The sequence below is a fragment of the Triticum aestivum genome, chromosome 5B (genome assembly GCF_018294505.1).
Source record: "Triticum aestivum cultivar Chinese Spring chromosome 5B, IWGSC CS RefSeq v2.1, whole genome shotgun sequence".
In the NCBI taxonomy this organism is placed as follows: Eukaryota; Viridiplantae; Streptophyta; class Magnoliopsida; order Poales; family Poaceae; genus Triticum; species Triticum aestivum.
This window is the reverse complement of record NC_057807.1, coordinates 625,720,782-625,733,025: the sequence shown is the minus strand read 5'-3', so window position 1 is coordinate 625,733,025 and position 12,244 is coordinate 625,720,782. Positions and strand designations below refer to the sequence as shown.

At 48.7% G+C, this 12,244-nt stretch overlaps 1 long non-coding RNA gene across 1 annotated transcript; it reads right to left on the bottom strand.

The window, feature by feature from the left end:
- Positions 1 to 2,446: 2,446 nt before the first annotated feature.
- LOC123117233 (uncharacterized) lies at positions 2,447 to 3,302 on the bottom strand. Its single transcript, XR_006457313.1, has 2 exons — positions 3,113 to 3,302; positions 2,447 to 2,854 (listed from the first exon to the last, which is right to left on the bottom strand). It is a non-coding gene; the product is annotated as an uncharacterized lncRNA (long non-coding RNA).
- Positions 3,303 to 12,244: the final 8,942 nt, after the last annotated feature.

Below are 12,244 nucleotides of genomic sequence, written 5' to 3'. Positions count from 1 at the left end.
TGCCCGCCGCCAAAGCCTTATTGCGCAGCTCCGGCGAAGCGAAAACCACCCGGAAGTTCTTGGGATGGAACTTGTGGACATAGAACCGATGGAGGGGAATACGTAGGGCCGTCGACACTCCTTCCGCTGCCTCCCGGCACGACACCGGGGGCCGAGTGCTGCCCATGTACGCCACCACCGCCAACCTCAAACGCTGCTCAAGATCCTCCATCTCCGGCGTCCTACGGAGCACGCAGATGGCACCGGAAGCGATAGCTGCACCCGATGCCTGCCCAAACTCCACAGGTGTGGTGTCGACCGACACTGGCGCGGACCTCTCCGGCGGAGCGGTCTGCCTAGTCGCCGACGACAGCCTGTTCGCTAGTCCGGCCTCCATCGACGGCTGCGAAGCACGCGCAACCTCGGCAACGACATCCCGCCGGAGATCTTCTTTCGACCTTAGACTCCTCGGCCGCTTGCACTCCAAAGAAATGTGACCCTCCAGACCACACCGGATGCACAACGGTGGAAAGTTGCAATCTTCCCAGCGGTGACCCTCCCTGAAGCATGTGAAGCAAAGGCCAAACAGATCTGTCGGGATCTCTCTCCTCTCTGGGACGACGCCGGCGAGCGCGACCGGGCTCCTCCCGCCGCTGCCTACTTCCGAAACGCTTTCCTTTTGCGCCAAAGAGCCTTGTGGGACGGCCTCGGCTTGCGCCATGGAGCGGAGGAGCCCGTGGCCGGGCCATCGATAGGTCGAGCCGGCGCACCTCCAGCACTGGTGGACGCGCCCGCAGAACCAGACGAGCCTAACAGCCCCAAGCCGGAGACAATGGGCTGCAGCCTCGACGACACCGAAGCGGGGCTGGCCGGACCCGAAGCCATGGCGAAACAGCCCCATGGGCGAGCGCAGCGGAAGGATAGCCGGGGCTCGGGTGGCTGCCGGAGAAGGGAGAGGGCAACGGGGCCTGGGTGGCCGGCGGCGGAAGCGGAGGTGGACGCCGGGGCCAGAATGGCTGCCGGCGGGGGAGCGGAACTCGCTAGGGGAGGAGCTCGCTAGGGGAGGAGTAGAGGCAGTTCGTGCAATTCTTTGATCGTGAAGTTTGTTTCTTCTGCTGGATAATCAGCTTACGTCTAAGGAGCAATATTTTAAATAGCGCGCTACAAAATATAGCGAGGCCCTTCTCTAAATGTTATAGCGGCTAATAGCGTGCTATATTTCAAAATAGCGTTTGCAAAAAAAATCAAATATATCTAGAAATAAAGTATTTAAGCAACTAAATTTTTCATATGAGTAAGCAATATATGCATAAGGGCCAAATCCAGCACATAAAAATAGTAAGTCTCAAACATCAACAGCCATAGTTTTAAGAGTCTCTAACATATTGCTAAGAAATGCACCGCCGGATAGAACACTGTGCCCATCAAGGATGACTGCGCTCGAGCAGTCCATCAAGGCCTTTCATCGCAATTGTAACGCAGCGACCCCGAGCATATTCCATATATGCTGGAGTTTGAATGGAATTGCACATGATTGTGCTCACCAGCTGTTGAACTCATTAACTGAGCCTGTCTTTGCATGCTGCAATCAAGCTCATTGGCTTTGTATGCATGCTGACAACTGTTTCTGAATTATGTCTGGTCATGATTCGACGTAAGCAATACCCAGCTGTTGCAAACTCAACGGCCATGCACAAAGTCCGCTGCCAAGCTGTCAACGACCAATGCACGAAGCTCGGCCTGCAGCAGTGTAGGTTACCAAAGATGAGGAACACCACCGTGCAGTACTGCGCTAGTCACCAACTCCTCCCCCCTCAGTTATGGCGAGGTGTCTTGACGTGCTGTCGGCCAGCTGACACCGCAGGAGTCGCCCAAGGAGTAGTAGGTGCCAGCGGGCTTGGGGGAAACGAGGAAGAAGCTCGCCTTCTCGGTTTTGACAGAGAAAATACTTGGGACAAATACTACAGTTTTTTGTGGAGGCCAAATAGCTCAAAGTAATTAAAACCAGATAATGCTATCATATGCTAGTACGAGCCATATCACTGAGGAAACATTTTTCATTGAAAATTCTCCAGCTGCAGGAGATTGAAGACGACGCGAATTGTTGTTGTTCAACAAGTACCGACGCAAACGATGCATAAGGACGATGATGCGGACATGGTGAGGGATCGAAAGAACAGGCGGCAGGATCGGGAGGGAGTGGCCTAGGTTGGTGGCCGTTTATGCCTTCCTTTTCCTTTTTTGAGGGGATGGCCATTATGCCTTCCGTGTAAGCCCGACGGCTCCGGATGGAGCAGAAAAATATCTAGGCCGTGCACCAGGGTCTGTTTCGGCCGGGTGGAGACGACGCCTACAATTTTTAATGCGACCGAGGCCCACGTTACTATGATTTATGTCGATACCTTCTGAATATAGCTGCAAATACAAACTGAAGGAGCACATCACAACGTGTGTGGACGGTGTGATATCAGTTGCACCTGAGACTGGGCTCAGGTTTGAATTTTCAGGCCCATGAGGTCAAATATTATTATGTCCCCCATGTTTCTCGAATACATTATGTCCCCCATGTTGTTTCCCAAGCATACACTCACATGCATAACATTGTCTCAAAAAAAAAAACTCACATGCATAACATACGTCATTTAAGGACACGATGTGATGGATTATTTATTGATAACATGAAGTGCACTTAGCATATCCATTAAGCTCTATCCATCAACGCAAACCTTGCAGGTGCACGTGCCAAAGAAAAAATTACTGCACCAAAGTTCGCGGATCTTCTGCCCAGGGTAACCGAACCAACCCACGCATACAGACTTGCAAATACCCTTGGTACAAAACACCAGCCGATAAAACGAAGAAGTCAAACATTTCTCTGCATACACAAACATAATAAAAGTTAAACCATAAGAGTGGGAGATGGATTGTAATAACAAGATCTTTACATCATTGCATAAAAGTGATAAGTTGTGAAAAGCCTCAAGGAAATACACAGAATATGCATTGATCAAGATCATATTAGAGAAAACTCTTGGTAGTATGATTTTGAAATCTTATGAAGATTTCTCAAGGCTCTTCGTTTGAAATAGCATATGCCCTAGGAAATCTAGTTAAAAAAAGGGAGAGAACAGACCTGCAGATGTAGTGCTTCCGAACAACACAAGCATCACCAAAAAACAAGCGGCGGCAGACCTTCCATCCATTCTTGAATTACGCGCTCCAACAAGAGCCAAAGGGTCAATCAAGCCTTTAAAAAGTGTCAAAGGGATATGGAATGGCGTGAAATGATGTGCCATATATAGACTTCTAGACTCCAATGGCTTATATCGCATTTAATGTGTTTTGTGCTACTCCCTCCGTTCGTAAATAAAAGTTTTTGAAGTTTTCAATAAAAACTACATACGGATGTATATAGACATATTTTAGAGTGTGGGTTCACTCATTTTGATCCATATGTAGTCAACATTGGAATCTTTAAAATTTTGTCCAGAAGTATATATATATATATATATATATATATATGGCACATTAAATACACACTTAGCTACAAGTTCTACAATGACCTGTATCACATTTAATGTGTTTTGTCCTACTCCCTCCGTTCTAGTAAGGGACTACATACATCGCAAAATGAGTGAATCTACATTCTAAAATATATCCATATATATTCGTATATAGTTTGTATTGAAATCTTTAAAAATACTTTTATTAGAAACGGAGGCAGTAGGTATAAAAGGGTAACCGATGCATCATATCTTGAAGTATAAAATATACATTAACTATATGTAGGGCCGACACTGGGCCATGGCAGCGAGTGCGACGGCCTAGGCGCCCAGCCCGAGTAGGGGCCCATAACCTGTGCATGTCTACTGTATATATTTTTGAAGAAAAAAAATAGTACGCATAAGAAGCAGCCCAACCCATAAAGGCGCGAGTAGTCACGCACGAACAAGTCAAACAAGGGACCAACTAATTAACGAGCGCTCCTTCGGGAGCCTCGCAAGGATCAGCGCCACTTGGCGTGCTCACAGCCATTCGCCACGTGTCACGCTCTGGGCGCTCCCTCCGGATTTTTTTTTATTTTTACGCACGCGTTTTCGGCTTTTTGAAAGTTTTTTTCTTCTGGTTTTTTTTGACGTTTTGGTTTTCTACCGGTCTTCCCTAGCTTCTCGACCAAATTTTTTTTTCAAAAAAATATTTTTTTGCGCAAAAAATGCATTGTTTTTCGCGAGAGGCACGGTTTTGCTTCAGCCAGAGGCACGGTTGTGCTTTCGCGAGAGGCACGGGCGTGCCTCTTTCGGAAAGGGAAAAAACCCGTTTTCTGTTTTTCTTCTTCTTTCGCGAGAGGCACGGTTTTGCTTCCGCCAGAGGCACGGTTGTGTTTTCGCGAGAGGCACGGGCGTTCCTCTTCCGGAAAGGGAAAAAACGCGTTTTCTGTTTTTTTCTTCTTTCGCGAGAGGCACGGTTTTGCTTCCGCCAGAGGCACGGTTGTGCTTTCGCGAGAGGCGCGGGCGTGCCTCTTTCGGAAAGGGGAAAAATGCATTTTCTGTTTTTTTTCTTTCGCGAGAGGCACGGTTTTGCTTCCGCCAGAGGCACGGTTGTGCTTTCGCGAGAGGCACGGGCGTGCCTCTTTCGAAAAAGGAAAAAAACGCGTTTTTTGTTTTTTTTTCTTTCGCGAGAGGCAAGGTTTTGCTTCCGCCAGAGGCACGGTTGTGCTTTCGTCAGAGGCACGGGCGTGCCTCTTTCGGAAACGGAAAAAAACCCATGTTTCCGGTTCGGTTTTTTCTTTTGGTTTTTTCGTGAAAAAAAAAGTCCGTCAAAACCTATCAACATGGGATCTAGTTTTGAAGATCTCAACGCGAGGAATCCAATGGCGAAAGCGGTTCGAGATTTGGACGCACGGTTTAAGAGATAAAACATTTTGAATAAACGGTTCTACGAAAAAAGGAAAAACTCCCAGGTTGCGACAAGTGGCGCACATGCAGCGCGCCACTTGTTGCAACCTGGGGAAATTGGAGTGATCTCCGCAAGGAGTACTCCTTAATTAGTGATTTCGGTCAAACAATCCCTGGGGAGCTCCTGTTCGGCGCCTTATGCGCCCGAACAGTTCCTGGCGCCCGCTGCAGCGCCTTCTTGGGCCGGCCCACGATGGGAAAGGTAGCGACTAGAAATCGCAAAAAAAACCGCAAAATGGGTGGCTACTTCAGGGATCGGGGAATGTATCCGGTGCACCCGCACTTGTGGTGCTACCGGTACACCGGATGCTATAGAATATTTTGAAAAATCTGAAAAAATTCTAGCACGTTAATGCGACATCAATGTATGATGTCACAAAATTTCGCATACAAATTCGAAATATTTTCTGAGATACAAAAATGACAAATTTGACATCAGTTTGATAATGAGCCAAATCTAAAGCCCACGATATGTTATGTACTATTTAGTGTTGAATTTATCATTTTTGTTTTTCGAGTTATGTTTCGAATTTTGACTTGAAATTTTGTGACAACCTACATTGATGTTGTGTGAGTGTGCTAACTTTTTTTTTAGAATTTTTTGAACATTTTAAAAGCATAATGCGAGTTTGGTGCACCGGTAGCACCACAAGCTTGGGTGCACCAGATATTTCCCCTCAGGGATCGTACTCGCATCGCTCGACCTTGTTCAATCTTAGCTGACCACTAGGGCAATTGCTCACTTGTGATTTACTAGCGCTAAACTGTATATGAACTAGTATGGGCGCGCTATTTATTTATCATTTAGTTTTTTCTTTTACTTCTATAAAATCGTGAATTTAAAAACGTTCAATTATTTTGAGACAAAAGTTCACAAACTTAAAAAAAGTTCATCGATTTTGAGAAATAGTTCATCATTTTTCAAGAAAAGTTCACAAACTTTAAAAAGTTCAACGATTTTGGAAAAAACTTTATGAAACAGTTTAAAAATTTCATTATTTTTCAAAAAAAATTCATCGGTTTTCAAAAAAGTTCATCGAGTTTGAGAAAATAGTTCATCGATTTTCAAAAAAGTTCACAAATTTCAATAAAAAATTCGTCAATGTTAAAAAAAGTTCATCAAAATTAGTTCATCGGATTTGGAAAAATTTCACCGAATTTGAGAAAACAAAAGTCAAATTTGAAAAAAGTTTGCTAAATTAGGAAAAAGTTCATCAATTGTAGAAAAATGTGGATGTATTTGAGAAAGATCATCGAACGAGGAAGAAGGAAAAAAATTAAACAGAAAAATGAAAAAGAAAAAATAGAAAAAGTGAAAGAAAAAGATGATAAGGTAAACAAATGATGGAACTGTGAGCATCAAGTTACTGTGGCGGAATGGTTACCTCTGTGTGCTGTTAAGCAGGAAGTTTTGGTTAACGGGCACCTGCAGCGCTAAATAGGAAATCCCCAATCCCTGAATCCTTTCCTTAACTCTCTCCGAGGAACACGCTGCCAACTCATCGTCTCCCTCCCGTTCTCATCATCTTCCTCTTCCCCAAATCCAATTATTGCCCCAAGTTCCTAAGAGGCCAAGACCCCAAATATACAAGCTAATCAATGAAATATCGCTTAGTATCATAATACTCCAGTGCCACATAGGCATCTTAGAAATACCCACAAGGGCCCCGGCGAATAGAGCCACATAGGCGAGCCGGCTAGCGGAGACATTCCATGTGCCCTGGAAGGAACATGGAGAGCTGCAGCCCGCAGCCTTGCCATCCATTGTTAGGGCCGTGGTCAAGATCCGACCGTCCGAGGCAAGCAGTTCCTTGTAATTGTTTGCATCTCAAGTTCTCAACTTTCCCCCTTGTCTATTTTCTGTAATTATCAATTGATGTAAGGATGTTTGACTTGCTTGATTCCTTGTTGTACGACATTACAGTCAGATAGATTTTGCTGTTGTGGCGTTGCTTGAATTTGGATTAGTGGATAGCTGGAGCAACATGGGATTTATTCTAATTTAATCCAAGAGACCAAGACCAAGATTCAAGAATTCAGGTGTTTTCTCTCCATTTATTTTGTAACCATGTTTCAAAAAAAATCATTTATCTGATTGTGAGAAAAGAAAAAAAAAGTAACTTATAGATAAATTCATTGGATCGCAAAGGGTGTTATGGATAATTTTTTTTAGAAAGACCACCGCAGAGAATATAGAGGTATTAGCTGTTCTAGTGTTGAAGAACAACAATCTGATGTTGTCATTGAGGATTGTAAAATTTTGGGTGGTCATGAGAATGTTGGGGAACATTGCAAGGAAAACAAAAAAAATCTACGCATACGCAAGATCTATCCATAGAGATGCATATCTACAAGAGGGGGAGAGCATCTGCATACCCTTGTAGATCCCTAAGCGGTTGTGACGCCCCCGATTCAATCATACACTAATCATACACGCGAACGTGTACGGTCAAGATCAGGGACTCACGGGAAGATATCACAACACAACTCTAAACACAAAAGAAAGACATACAAGCTTCATATTACAAGCCAGGAGCCTCGAGGGCTCGAATACAAAAGCTCGATACACAAGCGAGTCAGTGGAAGCAACAATATTTGAGTACAGACATAAGTTAGACAAGTTTTACCTTAAGAAGGCTAGCACAAACATCAACGATCGAAGAGGCAAGGCCTCCTGCCTGGGACCTCCTAACTACTCCTGGTCGTCGGCGGGCTCCATGTAGTAGTAGGCACCCTCGGGGTAGTAGTAGTAGTCGTCGGGGGTGGCATCTGGCTCCTGGGATCCACCATCTGGTTGCAACAACCAGAATGAAGAAAGAAGGGGGGAAAAGGAAGAGCAAAGCAACCGTGAGTACTCATCCAAAGTACTCGCAAGCATCAGATCTATACTAAGTATGCATTGGTATCAAATGGAAGGGTTGTATCTGTGGACTGAACTGCAGCATGCCAGAATAGAGGGGGAAAGGCCTAGCCTATCAAAGACTAGCATCTTCAAGCAGGTCCAAGCATCTTGCAGCATGTAGAACAGTAAAGAATAGCATTTTATAATTAACAAGCATGTTGTAGCATTAACGCACAGAGATCCTTCCTCGACTCCCTGCGAGAAAGCAATCCCGGGGCCACATATCCATCACATATCAAGTATCCATTTCTAGTTGTATAAGATCAAGATACAAGTCTGAATGTCCATTACCGTGGACACGGTATTCGAATATATGTCTTCCCTGTAGGGGTGCACCACGTTACCCAACATGCTCGATCACTCTGGCCGGACACACCTTTCTGGGGTCAATGCCCGGCCTCGGAAGATCAACACATCGTAGCCCTACATAGGCTCAGTAGAGAGGTCCCCGCCGGTCTACATCCTAAGCACTCCGGGGTCTGGGCCCATCGCCCGTTGCACTCCGGGTCATTGTGCGCAAGCAGATACCAGCACCACTCGTGAAGTGGATGGCATGATCCGGCCTGGCCATAATGCTGAACTGGACGTCTGACAAAGCTTCAGCTGATACTGCGACGTCGAGGCCCATAACTATTCTCGCATGATGGTTAGTGCATAAAGGCCAGAGGCCAACTCAGAACAAATATCCAAACCTGTTAGTGCATTATTAAAAGAAGTGACGGCTGCCGGGACAAGTCCGGAGCTATCACCCTCTCCCGGGGATACCACTAAATAGCCAGCCGCTATCGTCACATCGCACGGGTGCTCTCCGGGCCCGCCGGGTTTTCACAATGGTCTCAAGTAAAGTCAAGGTAACCGTGTGTCCAGACAGCAAGGGGAAAACCCGAGGAATCACCCCCGGTGGATTCCACACTATGTAATCATCAAGGTGAACGTAAGAGGAACCACCCTCGAGGTTCACACTTGAGGGGTTGCACGACAGAGCCGTATCGGGAATGGTGAAAGAGGAACCACCCTCGATGACCACAACCGAATAGCTACACTGCAGAGATCTCATCAGGAGTGATGTATGAGGTTCCACCCTCGGCACTCGATGGTAACTTTGCAGAGTCGAGCAACAAAAAGAGGCGTGATGTGATGTGAGGTGTCGGGCTCTGGTCGTCGATCACATTGATCGAGTCATCGATGATGAAGCAGGGGAAACAAGGACAAGATGGTGGTCACTGATGGAGCTCTAACCAACCTATACTACGTAGTTTAGGATAAGCAGGTAGGTAACAATAGCAGGTACAAAAGCAGGCTATGCATCAGAATAGGAGCAATCAAATACAGTAGCAAAATCTAATGCAAGCATGAGAGAATGGAATAGGCGATATCGAGATGATCAAGGGGGGGGGGGGCTTGCCTGGAAGCTCCGCTAAAAGGGAAGAAGGGTCATCGGTGACGTAGTCGATCATAGGGGCATCGACAGCGGTCTCGGGGTCTACCGGAGAGAAGAGGGGGAAGAAACAGTAAATACACGCAAACATATGCATAACAAGACGACAAGTGGTGCTAGAGGTGTTCTAACGCAGTGCTAGGCGATACTAGCGAAGGGGGGAACATCCGGGAAAGTTTTCCCGGTTCCAGACGTTTGTCAGACAGATGAACCAGAGGGGAAAGATTCGAAGTTTGCTATGCTAGGGACATGTGGCGGACGACGCGTGTTTAGATTCGCCTCGTCGTTCTGAGCAACTTTCATGTAGAAAACATTTGCTGATTATTTTATATGATTTTCTAAAGTTTTAAACATATGCTGAAAATTTCCTGGATTTAATTTAATTCGAAAATAAAATGGTCTATTACTTTTTAAACACAGAGGCAGCTAGCCTATTTGTATGACAGTGGGCCAGGGGGGTCCAGTCAGCATGTATAGTCAGCAATTGACCGGGTCAACTTTGACTAGTCCAACTGGCAGGTTGGGGCCACCTGTCAGTGAGACATTTTTTTATAAACAGGGTTATTTACTGATTTAATTAGGTTTAACTAGATGTGGTCCCACGTGTCATTGAGTGATTTATTTAACATACTTTCAATTAAAAGAGGGCCCATGTGTCATTGGCTAGCAATTAAACTAACTAGAAATTATCTCCTAAGCTAATTCGTACGGGCCGGCCAGTGATGGCCGTACACACGCACGCACACCACACATGCCCAGCCATGGCCACGGCCATGTCCATTAGCAGACGAGTAGCAACATCTAGGAGCAGCAAAACTAGCCTACAGGAGCAGCTAGAGCAGCGGCGGCGGCTACGCAGTAGAGTAGTAGTAAGCAGCAACGTCGGCAGCAGCAGTTCCTAGCGACAGCAGCAGTACTAGGAAGCAGCGGCGGTAAAAACCAAGAGCGGAAGCGGCTTCAGTCAGCAGCGGCTAGCGAGCAGCAGGGGAGGAGCAGTAGCAGCTCGCAAGGCCGCACGAAGCAGCGTGCGGGCACGGGCGGCATGCGAGGTCGGCGGGGACAGGGGGACGCACGCGGGCACGGCGTGGGCGCGGCCCCGGCGGGCGCGAACGGCGGCGGCGGACAGGGTCAACAGCGGGTGCAGCTCAGGGTGGACACGGTCCGAGCCGGCGTTTGGACCGGACGCTGGCGGTCCGGACCGGACTGGACCGAGCAGTGTCTCGGGCCTGTTTGCAGGGACCGGACCGGCAATGGCGGGCCATGAGCCGGACCGAGAGGACCGTCAGGACCGGCCAAGACATGGGCAGAGCGCGCTTTGGAGCTCCGGCGAGAGCTGTTTATCAGGGACGCAATGCTAGAGGAAGTGCAGCTCGTTAAAAAGATGTCTGGGAGCTTTAGAAGAACCAGAGGGAGCTACATGACGAAGAAGAACACCGGAGGGAGCTCATCGGCGACGAATCTGGCACGACGGCCGGTGAACGGAGATAAAAGGGACGACGGCCGATGCGGCGATGTAGGACCTCCCAGGTCGATTTCGTTGATGGGAATGACGGACCCGAGTGTGGCGCGTCTAATGGACATAGTTTCCGGGGCCATCGAGTCCAGTGGCCGCGCGGACGACGCCCCTGTGGCGGCGGACGTAGACGACGGCGGTTTCTTGCGCCCCCGCCACGCATGAGCCGCCACGCCCTCGCCACGCACCTCAGGGTGGACGACACGCACCTGCAACGCCCCCGCCACGCCCCTGGCAAGCCGTCAGCACGCCCCCGCCACGCCCCAGCCGCGCCCCAGCCATGCCGCCGACTGCCACCTTCGGTCCGCTCGGTCGGCTCGGTCAAAGACTGGACCGGACCGAGATTTTCTCGGGCCTCTTTGCAGGGACCGGACCGGCCATTTAAACTAGCGGGCCAGGACCGAGCCGGCCCGAGCCGAGCGGGCCACGAGCAGGACCGCCGGACCGGACCGTGTCGTCCAGCCTGAGGCGCAGCAGTAGACGACCTCGAGGCCAGGCGCGGGCGAAGCGCAGGGGGCATGGCCAGGGCGCAGCTAGGCGAGGCTGGAGGCGAGCGAGCGCAGCCAGGGGCATGGCCCAAACGTGCGGCAGCAGCAAGCAGGCGCGGCCATGGGCAGGAGCACCACGTACGCGTATGCGGGAGCTCACACGATCTCGGGGACGGCGGCTATGGCGACGAAATCGAGAGGAGGAGAGGGGGTTTTGGAAGAGGAGCTCAGAGCGAGCTCGGTTGCGCAGACGAGGAAGCCGAGGGTGGACTGAGGCGGTGGGAATCAACGACGGCGGCCGGCGATGTACGCGATGAAGAAGACGGCAATGGCGAGCATACGAGCTGCCCTGGCTTGAGCTGATGCCCGGGACGAACGAAGCCGAAGGCCACGGTCCTCCGTGACGTCCTGCCGCGTGAAGGCAACGATGGTGGTCGCGACGGTGATGATGGCACGACAATGGTAGCTTCGGGTGTGTGTGGGGGGGTGCGAGCAATGATGCGAGGATGGAAGTAGTGGCGGCTAGGGTTCGACCGGGCGAGAGAGGAGGGGCTTGGGGTTGCCCTTGTAATCATTGGGGAGGCAGGGGATGGCCGCCACGCACGGCATGGCCGGCACAGATGGGCGCCACGATCCTCTGTGTCCCTATAGTAGGTTGAAGGACAGTGGAGGTGGGCTGGGCCGGTCATTTGGCTAGTTGGGCCAAAGTGCCCGGTAGAATAGGCCCTTCTCCGTTTCCCCTTTTTTATATTTTATGTTTGTTTATTTCCTCTCTATTTTCCATGTAATTTCTGCACTAAATGACTTTTGCAAAAAGTGCTATTGGGCAGAGTAAATACTAGGCGATATCTAGCACTTCAATAAAATGGTTGGGGTAATACTTGAAATCATTAGATATTTGATTAACTACAAATGGATTAAAGTGGTTGTTTTAGTCCCTGTTTTTGGGCGACAACTTTTAAATAAGCA